The 13058-nt window shown below is 36.9% G+C and overlaps 1 protein-coding gene across 43 annotated transcripts in view; it reads right to left on the reverse strand.

Annotated features, from left to right (window-relative positions):
• Ranbp16 (Ran-binding protein 16) overlaps nt 1-13058 on the reverse strand; it is a 230827-nt gene that overhangs the window by 97485 nt on the left and 120284 nt on the right. For 34 of the 43 annotated variants that reach the window (XR_011417223.1, XR_011417219.1, XR_011417222.1 and 31 more), the window contains 2 exons: nt 9348-12527; nt 9177-9292 (listed from right to left, as the gene is read on the reverse strand). The exons of 3 other annotated variants lie outside the window; for them this stretch is intronic. The gene's annotated coding sequence lies outside the window, so the exon portion shown is untranslated. The remainder of the gene's footprint in view (nt 1-9176; nt 9293-9347; nt 12528-13058) is intronic. 6 more of the 43 variants (XR_011417212.1, XR_011417185.1, XR_011417189.1 and 3 more) reach the window with 5 other exon arrangements.

A 13058-nucleotide genomic window follows, 5' to 3' on the forward strand; every position in this document is an offset into this window, starting at 1 on the left:
ATAAAAAACCCAAAGTAGATGAAACGCCTACAATAATAGGAGATACACCAATTGTAAAAGAAGAAAATGTAACACTATATCCAAACTGAAACACCTGAGGACAGGCAATTTTCTAATGGTTGGGGGAGTGACATATCCATAGTCGCACCCACCCTTTAAAATAAACAAAGAGCCTGGTGATAACATCGACATTGGTCAAGATCAAACTGTCCCCCTTGGTAGACATAAACAATTCACCCTAAATATCACGCCACTGTCAATGTTCCCATCACAGCACAATCCCACGCATAATTGCTGACGCAGCTCAAACTTCACTCAATTTTGACTCAATCTCTCTCAAAGCGAAGTTTGCTAAGCGACCGCAACAGTTAGATAAATCAGTTCATATTCGGGAAGCAAATCTGAATGTACTCATCAAAAGTAGCCGTTAGTGAAAATAATAAATTGAAATATATTTTTTTATAGTAACTTAACGTGTAAAACATAATTGGAGCAGCCGGTAGGATACGTCGGGAAAAAGTAAAGATCGCTAAAGGATAATTAATTCCCAGATCAAACGCACAATCGCGACCGAAATTGTTGTCGGTGTGTAACAAGCGTTTTCTCGAATACGTATCCGCACAAGAACCTTCGGGTCACTAGTAGTCTAATAACATTGACTCTTTGGGCAATAAAGCTACTACAGTTAATAACGACTGGCTTTGCATATCTTTTGATCCCTGCAATACGTGTCTTTTTAAGACACACACAAAAAAAAAAAAACAAAAAACATTAAAACAATAATCCATCACAAACTATTATCTAAATAAAATGGAAAGTACAAAGAAGTTAAAGTGCAAAATCAAAGAACAAAAAAAAAGTTCAAAAACTACAAGCCCAAAACGTCCGTAACTTCATCGAGGATCTCGAAAATAAATCTTTTGTTATATTAAATAAGTTAGCATTAGAAAATATACCTAGCAATACGACACTTTATACAAATGATATGAATAACACAAACAAAGATGTAATTACAAAATAATTACCAGATAGGCCTTTCATGATGTTAGCCAGGTACGACATTACGTCGACATAAAAACTAAAGCAAGTAGCTCAATGAGAGGGATTATATGAAAATAGCGTTGCTGAAAAACCTAAAAATAATAGTGTTCAGGGAAATCAAAATAACAATCATAGGAACATGGGAAATTATCAGCAAAATGTTAACCCAACCACCAGTTCAAGTGGTTAGTCCAACACGAATCAGAGTTATTACGTAACAAAATAAACAGCACAATAAGTCCGAAGACAATCAGAAAGCTCACCACGAGTTCTAACAGAAATTAAGTCAAGGTAGATCCCAAAATCCTTTAAACTATCAAAATCAGTCCCATTCACGCTTGAATGCGCCAAACCCTCCGACTAAACGTCAAAGAGATAGCAACAGTGGGCAGATGAAAATAGATACATCCGAAAATTTTCATCAGCAAGCCTCGGAACAAACAGAAGAAATCCATTCATAAAATTGATTATGAATGACGAAGTTCTAAAATGTGTCATTGAAACAGGTTCAACCATAAATCTAATGAAAACAAACCGCTTAAATTTTCCAGTTTACAACAAAACATTAAGGGTTCACAATCAAATAAATGAATGTGAGATTTGCAACATCGCAAAAACAGAATACAGAGACACAAATTAACTTTCGAAATAACTTCGGAAATCACTAATATCCGAGAAAAATATGTAGAGGATTTTTACATAGTAGGAGATAAACAATTTTTATCTTGCATTGATATATATTTAAAATTTGCATCATTAATATAAATAAAAAGTAGAGACTGGTTAGAAACCAAACGAGCTATAATACAAGTGTTCAACCAAATGGGTAAACCCATCGAAATAAAAGCAGACAAAGACTCAGCTTTTATGTGCACAGCTTTACAATTATGGCTAAAATCAGAAGCAGTAAATATTAATATAACCACTAGTAAAAATGGTATATCCAACGTAGAACGATTGCATAAGACAGTTAACGAAAAATTAAGAATCATTAACAGCGACTCAGACCTCGAAAATAAACTTACTGAATTTGAAACTATACTCTACACGTACAATCATAAAACAAAGCACAAAACGACTAACAGTCGGACACATTTACCAGCGGACACATTCATATACGCAGGTACACCAGAGTATGACACTCAAGCTAATAAAGAAAAACTAATAAATAACGTCAACAAAAAACGAACAAATTATGAAATTGACACTAGATAGAAACATTCACTATTAGTTAAATCAAAGACGACAACCCAATTCAAAAAAACAGGAGAACTAAGACAGATCGACGACAAACATTTTGAGGAAACAAACAGAGGCAGGAAAATAACACATTACAAAACCAAATTCAAAAAGAAAAAGAAGACTAATCAAAGCAAATATAATAATTACAGGTCAACAACAGACAGCGAACAAAATATACAAGCACCAGCTTAAACTAATTATTATAATATTACTATCAATAACTGTAAACCATATAAATGCACAAAGCATTGAAATTAATCCTATTAAAGTCCCTAACGGCTATCTCATATTTAAAACAGGAACCATAGACATTCCGACAGATTACGAATTCCACTGTTTAACGGTTAATATAACAAAAACCGAAGAAACTTTTAACAATTTAATTGAACAAAGTAAAGAATTTAATAACCTAATACAAATCGAATACCTGGTAGAAAAATTAAACAGAGAAATAAACGGCTTAACATAGTAGGAAGAGTATATAAATACTTATTTGAAACATTAGATCAAGAAGACAAAACAGAAATTGGACAAAAAATAAGCAACTTAGCAGAAAACAGCGTTCAGGTTAACGAATTAAATCACATAAGAGAAGCTATAAACAAAGGAATAGAAATCATGAACGAACTAGATCAAGAGAAACAAAAAAGAAAAAAATTGAAAAGTCTTATATTTAACTTACAACACTTTACAGAATATATAGAAGACATTGAGATGGGAATGCAGCTCACAAGATTAGGCATTTTCAACCCAAAATTACTAAAACATGACTATTTGTTGCATGTTAATTCTGAGAAATTGTTAAATACAAAAACTTCCACTTGGTTTAAATCAGATACAAACGAAATACTGATAATATCCCATATTCCTCGAGAAATAATAAAAAGTCCGGTATTCGAAATAATTCCATACCCGGATGATAATAATAATATTTTGACAGAAATAGCTCATTAAAAAATATTTTACCCAAGACAAAAAAGTTTATAGCAATGAAACAAATAAATTGACAGGCATTTTAAAACAAATAACATCAGAATGTAGTTAAACTAAAATTCAAATCAACTACGTAGAACCAAATATAATTTTAACTTGGAATTTACCGAAAACTATATTAAACCATAATTGTATAAATAACGAAATAACAATAGAAGGAAACAATATAATAAAAATCTTTAATTGTTCACTGCAAATTAATGAAATTTCAATTTCAAACAATATGTTGAATTATACTCAAAGCATTTACGTAAGCAATGATGTTATAAAATTAGAACCACTTTCGTTTGTACAAACAATGTAACAATGTATTCCAGATAATTGCAATAACCATATTTGTAATCATATTAATAAGTTTAACACTGTATTTGACATATAAGTTCAAAAGCATACCTAAGAAATTAATTATAAACAAGTAAGAGGTTCTAGTCGGGAGCTCCCGACTAGGGCATACCCTGAACCCTCTTATTCCAACACCAAATAAATTAATAAAAACGAGAAAGAAGAGCTATCTTCGGCACGCCAAAGATCTAATACCCTTGCAGACCCAACCTTTTTATAATGCTCATGCTCATTTGCCCCTATCTAAGAAGTACCGGGATAATAGTAAATGCCGAGTTTGGTCAAGATATCTTGATAAGCAAAATGATTTTCATAAAACTTAATTTTCGACCGATCGTTCCTATGGCAGCTATATGATATAGTGGTCCAATCTAAATAGGATTTTGCATATATATGAGGAGCATAGTAAAACTAATAAATGCCGAGTTTGGTCAAGATATCTTAAAAAACAAAATGTTTTTTCATACAAAAACTTAATTTTCGACAGATCGTTCCTATGGCAGCTATATGATATAGTGGTCCGATCTTAACAGGATCTTGCATATATATGAGGAGCTTGGTAAAACCAATAAATGCCGAGTTTGGTCAAGATATCTTAAAAAACAAAATGTTTTTTCGTACAAAAACTTAATATTCGTCCAATCGTTCCTATGGCAGCTATATGATATAGTGATCCGATCTTAAAAGGAATTTCGCACATATATGAGGAGCTTGGTAAAACTAATAAATGCCGAGTTTGGTGAAGATATCATGTAAAACAAAATGCTTTTTCATACAAAAACTCAATTTTCGACCGATTGTTCTTATGGCAGCTATATGATATAGTGGTCCGATCTTAATAGGATATTGCATATATATGAGGAGCATAGTAAAACTAATAAATGCCGAGTTTGGTCAAGATATCTTGATAAACAAAACGTTTTTTCATACAAAAACTTAATTTTCGACCGATCGTTCCTATGGCAGCTATATGATATAGTGGTCCGATCCAGCTGGTTTTCACATATGTGCTGCGTGCAATAGAAAGGTGGAGTTCTGCTAAGTTTCATTAAGATAGCTTTAAAACTGAAGGACTAGTTCGCATAAAAACAGACAGACGGACATGGCTATATCGACTCAGCTGTTGATGCAGATTAAGAATATATTTACTTTATGGGGTCGGAGATGTCCCCTTGCTGTCAACTCTACTCAACAGCCACACCAGCAAAAAAAAAACAAGTAAGATGTTCTAGTCGGGAGCTCCCGACTAGGGGATACCCTGAACCCGCTTATTCCAACACCAAATAAATTAATAAAAAAAAAGTTCCCTTGGCAGGGCTCGAACTCGCAACTGAACGCATTACATGCTGTCGACTCTACTCAACAGCCACACCAGCAAACAAAAAAAATAACACTTTCCCCGGTAGGGCTCGAACGCGACAGACCGCACCACCTGCTATGCCTCTACTCTGCAGCCACACCAACAATTAAGTACTTATGATAAAAAAAAGGAACTTAAATAACATTACAAAAAAAAGATACAATAACCATGCTGTTAGAATGCGAAGCAGACGCGCATGAATGTGTGTGTGTACATGTATACAGAAATTCTTAAATCTACTGCCCCATTCAATTGCGCAGTTGCATATAACTTTGGTTTTTCTTAACCGATCTTTATGAAATTTTCTACAGTATATCTTATTGTACCATAGAATATTTGTGTATTCTGAAAAAGTCAATTGCATTTAAATTGTGGTTTAAATTGGTTGGCAATAAAAGTTGGGTTATTTACTTGATTTATAGCTCTGGGGTGGTAGCGGGGAGGTGGCGATAGGTATGAAATGAAAGATACTTGAAATATCTATAATATTCTAGAAGCAACATATCATGTTTGGTGGCTCTAGCTCTTATTATTTACCCAATTTGCTAAAAAAAAAAAAGGATGTGGATATCGATTATCGGAAATGAACTTGATCTGCGCGGGAACTAGGAGCACCTACATCTAGCTCTTATAGGTTCTGAGATCCTTGCGTTCATACATACGGACGGACGGACGGACGGACAGACGGACATGGCTAGATCGACTCGGCTATTAGTGCTGATCAAGATTATATATACTTTATGTGGTCGTAGATGCTTCCGTCTGCCTGTTACATACATTTGGATTTTGCACAAATACAATATACCCTTATATCCATTTTTTATGGGTTCAGGGTATAAATATAAAAAACCCAAAGTAGAAGAAACGCCTACAATAATAGGAGATACACCAAATGTAAAAGAAAATGTTACACTATATCCAAACTGAAACACCTGAGGACAGGCAATTTTCTAATGGTTGGGGGAGTGACATATCCATAGTCGCACCCACCCTTTAACATAGCTTAGCACATAAACATAAGCATAAGTATAAACATTTCTAATATTGTAAACAAAGAGCCTGGTGATAACATCGACATTGGTCAAGATCAAACTGTCCTCCTTGGTAGACATAAACAATTCACCCTAAATATCACGCCACTGTCAATGTTTTCATCAGAGCACTATCCCACGCATAATTGCTGACGCAGCTCAAACTTCACTCAATTTTGATTCAAGCTCTCTCAAAGCGAAGTTTGCTAAGCGACCGCAACAGTTAGATAAATCAGTTCATATTCGGGAAGCAAATCTGAATGTACTCAACAAAAGTAGCCGTTAGTGCAAATAATAAATTGAAATATGGTTTTTTATGGTAACTTAACGTGTAAAACTTAATTATACATATATGTTGATTTGATGTTAATGAAATAAGAATTCAATAAACTGAACTGAATATCTCTTTATTGTTCGAGCTTCAATAAAGCTAAATGTATAGAATGGTTTTCTTAAAAGCTAGCAACATGTACCTGAAAAATTTCCATTGCAACAGTTTAAGTGTCTTGCACGAGAACTGTCGCAACCAACATCCTGTTAAAGTGCTAGGTCAGCATAGCAACATAGTGTCACAATGCTGTGCTGCCGCCGCCGTTTTTCGGCGGTTTAGCGGGTGAAACCGAATCATATATACCCTGTATGGTACAGTCGGTAACTCAAGCTTATATACTTGTCATCAATAGGGACGGCCATTGTACAACAATAAAGGCCGTCATTACCCCAAACGTGGCTAATATACATTCCACTGTACTCTTCCAGCTTTGAATAATATACCACACGAGTTAGAAAGGGCCTTTCATACTACGAAGTTTTGGTATTGCAAACATTTCGTTGCCGGCGTTTTCAGTGGCAGAAGAGAAAGTATTATCACAAAAAAGCACATGGGGCGGCCCAGGAGAATGTGAAACACGTCCTTTGTCGGAATACTATTTCCCTAAAATGAACAAATTGGCTAACTGGTTGTCTTGAATTGAAAGATTTGCACAAGAGCAAACTACGATAGACAACCGAAAAAAGAGGAACTCGGCCGTACGTCAGTCCCCTTACAAACCGTAGAAGTGTTACATATTGACATTTTTTCCACAGACAAACAATTCTTCCTTACTTGAGTAGACAAATTCTCAAAGCTTACGGTGGTCATGCTTATCGCATCTCGAATAATAGAAGTCTCGACCATCCCTGCTGGTGCTAATGAACATTTCCCCGTTGGCGAAGCTGGTGTATTGCGACAATGAGCTAACATTCAATTCGGAGACCATTAGGTCTCAGCTATTAAATAATTATGGCTAAAGCGTGCTAAACGCAACTCCCCTTTTTAGCACGTCTAATGGGCAGGTTCAAACGGGTATGGTTAACACCGTCGACCTTATCCTGCAGGCCACTATCGAGTGTAATAGATCAATCCATTCAGTGTTTGATGAGAGGTCTACGGGTATCTCTCTTCGCCTGAAGGTACCCGCGAAGTTAGTCGGGGCCCAAATTCAGCAGAACGCCGGGCTAACCTAAATCGCCAAAACAGAGTCTTTGTAGTAGGTGGGAGTAGGTGAGAGATCCTGGTAAAGACAATCCACAGATGGGGGAACTAACTATCGTCTTTGAGTGTCGAAAAAAGGTTGAAGCGGACTTGGAGGCAACGGATCTCATTGAGGGAAGGGTAGTCCACAAGGACAACCTCCATCGACGTTTTTAAAAAAGGAAACAAATTTTCATTACCCTTTAATATTACCAGTTTTCAAATTTTGAGAATTACATTTATTAAACTTTCAATCATGATCATGATGACAGAACGGGTGACGCACATGCACTACATACCAATTACGGACGGTTGAGTCCAACAATGACTAAAGAGACTATGAAACTAACGGGACTATTTCCACATTCCCATAAGAGGAAATTGCTGGAAGTTGAAACTGGACATGTACTGAACATGTTGTTCGCTCTCGATGTGCACCATCAATATGTGAGAAGTGTTAACATGTTAGGAACAGCCCTTAAGGTTATCGAGGGCACTCTGGACGTGAACTTCTAAGTTCTTCTTTCAAAGTGCAAGAAAAGATTAACCAACTGACCGACACAGGAAACAAAATTCTCAAATCCTCCAGAGATAAGCAGGCTGATACAGGCCATATTTTTGAAACCCAGCACACGCTACAGAATGATGAACAGAACAGCAACAGGGACAGTTATTCTTACTTTAACCTTAGAAAAATGTAAATGAAATAAATCCATACAATAATTGATCACTTTGATTTAATGAATATTCCCACCAGCGAATTTACAAGACGCATAACCGACATGTTGAAAGTATCTTATATTAAAGTATAACATAAGAACAATGTAATAACTTTCATAATTCAGTTCCCGAAAATAAGCAAGCAATGGTTCCGTTCTCCACGGCAATTTTAACTGTATCAATTTGTTCACAAGCAACTGCCAAATTCTGCAAGCAGTCCGAAAGGATCCATTGCACGCAAAGTCTCCATGGCTCATGCCCCTGTCAACATAATAGACAACCAAATCATCATCATAAACTATCGCAGCGGAATACCTAACTGTGACGAGTGCGCTGCGATGATAATAGATGGGACAAACCCTGTCACCTTCACGTCCCATGCCGCTGTACATGACACACGATACTTCAATCGAATGAACGTGCAAAATCGGTACCCGGCAGAAGCGGCACCCCTGTTACTAAACATCAGCAGTCACGACCCGGTGCTCAGCCTTCCCTACATTTATCGTCTGAGTGACGAGAAACTTAACCTCAGTGTCGCTGTCGCAAACAAATCGGCAATTTTGCTCGGAATATTATTGTTAGCAAGTGCTGTGGGAGCTGGAGTCTACTGGTTTCATCAGCTGGCGATCAGAGTCTTAAACGCGGCGGATGTGTCGCAACAATATTGCCAGCCACGAGAGTCACCCGACACCTCACACGAGGCGCTTACACACATTTGAGGAAAGCGACGGCAACCCAGGCTTGTTTTGCTTATTGTTACCAAAGTTATATTTCAGTAGTCCGAATTCAGATATGAATAGAGCAAGGTGTATCACCCCATTATACAATTCACTCACTGTTGTTAGCTAACTCAAACCGCATTTGTGAATGCAAATAATCGAATCAAATGAAAGTACGTTTATAAATGAAATATTTTATATATAATTCTTACTTAAATTGTGTTATGACAGGTCTTTGACAGGTAACACTAGTAGAAGACATCAAATTTGTCCGACATTTATAACGATATTAAGTAGTTTGTTTCAGTATAGGCCTGGTAAAAACTTTCTGAAAATAATCACAATTACAATTTTTCTTTCAGTAAAAGTAAAAATATATTTACAATGCAAAAATGCTATGGTTACTGCCGAAAGCTGCCGATAATGTCGAAACTACTTTTCAAAGCCGAAAATTGCAGAACATTTGGTTTGTCGCAGGTAAGCAACACATACTTGCGTTACAAATAAGAGATACGGGCCATCGAATTGCTTCCTAATAAGTTTAAGTTTAATTTGGTAACGGATACCAATACGATTTCATTCATAGCTCACGTTCAATCTCGACTTGAATTACACTACTTAGTTTTCGAGTGTATTCTTTTATGATAAATAGTCATCCGCGTGCACTTGGCATAATAATCTGTAGAACAAATTAAAAGCAATTACATGTAAACCGACAATAAAGTATATCACTTAAAAACAAAAGGTTCTAGTGGGGAGCTCCCGACTAGGGGATACCCTGAACCCTCCCTATATATTCTATTTTAGAAGCTATATGACAAGTTTGGTGACTCTAGCTTTTATTATTTACCAAAATTGCCCAAAAAATACCATATCGATAACGATTTTTATCGATTGCTGGGAAACGGACTAATTTATCGATTATCGGAAACAAACTCGATCTGCGCAGGTACAAGGAGCACCTACATCTAAAATTTCAAGTCTAGCTCATAAAGGTTTTGAGATCCTTGCGTTCATACATACGGACGGACGGACAGACAGACAGACGGACGGACATGGCTAGATCGACTCGGCTATTGATGTTGATCAAGAATATATACACTTTATAGGGTCGGAGATAGTTCTTTCTGCCCGTTACATACATTTGGATTTTGCACAAATACAATATACTCTTGTACCCATTTTTAATGGGTTCAGGGTATAAAAATCTTTGCAGCAGGATTTTGGGAGTGCAATTCTTGGTATAGTATTGGGTGCAGCGCTACCAACTCCTGTTACGATGTTAGTTGGTCGTCACTGCGGGAAGTGTTAACAAGGCATGACATAAACATAACAGACGTGACGGCTACAATACACAGTACGTGACCTCAAGACTGGCTACCAGAGTCTCGGTAGCTAGTCTGGGACTCGTCTCTGGGGAGCATCATACATACCACCCTTTTGATTTCTGTTCAAGCCGTGCGTAAGCTGGGGAGTCATATGCATGTGAGTGATCACAACGTCACCAGCCGGTAATCTACTTCCCGTATAATCAACTCGGGAAAAGACAAAACAAGGCATTCAAGTGTATTGTATTAAACGAGTTCAAGAAGGTCATATTTTCATCTACCCAGAAATGAACCCTACGGATGCAGAGATTTTGAGCACCTAATATGAAGTTCACTTTATAAATAACAGAAAACCACGTTATTGTCAAACCAAAGACGATGTCTTCCTTGCCGTTATACTTGTTTCGGCGCATGTGCTGGAAGTGTTTCTGCTACTTGCGGTAAGCTAGGAATGCAAAACTAAATTTATACATTCGAGTTATGTTTGCACACTATCACGCTTCGTTAATAACAATTCATCAGGCTTACGCCAGCTGGTTGTCGTTCTAAAGTAAGCTCGGGAATACCATTTACCATAACTGAAAAGAGTAGTTGTGCCTTAACCCTAGTATCTTCTTTAAAATAAGGTGCGCAACGAGATTATACGAAACTATCAAAATCTTACTTTAAGCACCTGTCAATACACCCGAATACAATGAGAATGCTAAGCGTAATGTGAAATATGCTGGAATATGCTAGATTTGCTACTGAAAGTTGTTATATTGCAACATTTTATTTTTGAAATTATAAAATATTAATTTGAAACATTAAAAGGAAGTTGACACTGGAGATGTTGTCCGCGCTCGATGTGCATTAAAAGGTGAGAAGTCTTGACTTCTTAGGAACAGCCCTTAAGGTTGTAGCGGGCACTCTGGACATAAATTTCAAATTAATTCCATAGTGCAAGAAAAGATTAACCAACTGACTGACACAGTAAACAAAATTCTCAAATCCTCAAAAGCAGGCGAACACAGGCCAAATTTTTTTAGACCCAGCACCCGCTACAAAATGGTGAACATAACAGAAATAGGACAATTATGCTTACTTTAACTTTAGAAAAATTTAAATGAAATAAATCCAACAATAATTGACCACTTTGAAATCATTAATATTCTCTCTAACGAATTTACAGGACGCATAACAGACATTTTGAAAGTATCTAATATTAAAGTATAACATGAGAACAACGTAATAACTTTCGTAATTCAGTTCCCTATAGTAAGCAAGCAACACAGAGAGATAAACATTTTCTCAGTCGCCTTCAATGGTTTCGTACTTCACCTCCACGGCAATTTTAGATGTATCAATTTGTTAACAAAAAGCAACTGCCACATTCTGCAAGCAGTCCGTAAGGATCCATTGCACGCAAGGTCTCCATGGCTCATTGTCAACCGCAGCCGAGTCACCTCGCCCCTGTCAACATAATGGACAACGGAATCATCATCATGAACTATTGCAGCGGAGTACCTAGCTATGACGAGTGCGCTGCGTTGATAATAGATGGGACAAATTTTGTCACCTTCACGTCCCATGCCGCTGTACATGGCACACAATACTTCAATCAAATGAACGTGCAAAATCGGTACCCGGCAGAAGCGGCATCCCCGTTACTAAACATCAGCAGTCACGACCCGGAGCCTTCCTTACATTCATCGTCTGAGTGATAAGAAACTTAACCTCAGTGTCGCTGTCGCAAACAAATCGGCAATTTTGTTCGGAATATTATTGTTAGCAAGTGCTGTGGGAGCTGGAGTCTACTGGTTTCATCAGCTGGCGATCAGAGTCTTAATCGCGGCGGATGTGTCGCAACAATGTTGCCAGCCACGAGAGTCACCCGACACCTCTCACGAGGCGCTAACACACATTTGAGGAAAGCGACGGCAACCCAGGCTTGTTTTGCTTATTGTAACCAAAGTTATATTTAGTAGTCCGAATTCAGATATGAATAGAGCAAGGTGTATCACCCCATTATACAATTCACTCACTGTTGTTAGCTAACTCAAACTGCATTTGTGAATGCAAATAATCGAACCAAATGAAAGTACGTTTATGACTGAAATATTTTATATATAATTCTTACTTAAATTGTGTTATGACAGCTTTTTGACAGGTAACACTAGTAGAAGACATCAAATTTGTCCGATATTTATAACGATATTAAGTAGTTTGTTTCAGTATAGGCCTGGTAAAAACTTTCTGAAAATAATCACAATAACAATTTTTCTTTCAGTAAAAGTCAAGATATATTTACAATGCAAAAATGCTATGGTTACTGCCGAAAACTGTCGATAATGGCGAAACTACGTTTCAAAGCCGAAAATTGCAGAACAATTGGTTTGTCGCAGGTAATGGAAATCAACACATTATTGCGTTACAAATAAGAGATATGGGCTATCGAACTGCTTCCTAATAAGTTTAAGTTTACTGTGGTAACGGATACCAATACGATTTCATTCATAGCTCGCGTTCAGGCTCGACTTTGAATTACACTACTTAGTTTTCAGTATATTCTTTTATGATAAATAGTCATCCGCCTGCACTTGGCATAACGTTCTGTAGAACAAATTGAAAAGCAATTACATGTAAACCGACAATGAAGTATATCACTTAAACACAAGAGGTTCTAGTCGGGAGCTCCCGACAAGGGGATACCCTGAACCCTCTTCTTCCAACATCAAAAGCATATATATTTTCTATTTTAGAAGCTATATGACAAGTTTGGTGACT

This window comes from Drosophila virilis, unplaced genomic scaffold (genome assembly GCF_030788295.1).
Source record: "Drosophila virilis strain 15010-1051.87 unplaced genomic scaffold, Dvir_AGI_RSII-ME tig00001479, whole genome shotgun sequence".
In the NCBI taxonomy this organism is placed as follows: Eukaryota; Metazoa; Arthropoda; class Insecta; order Diptera; family Drosophilidae; genus Drosophila; species Drosophila virilis.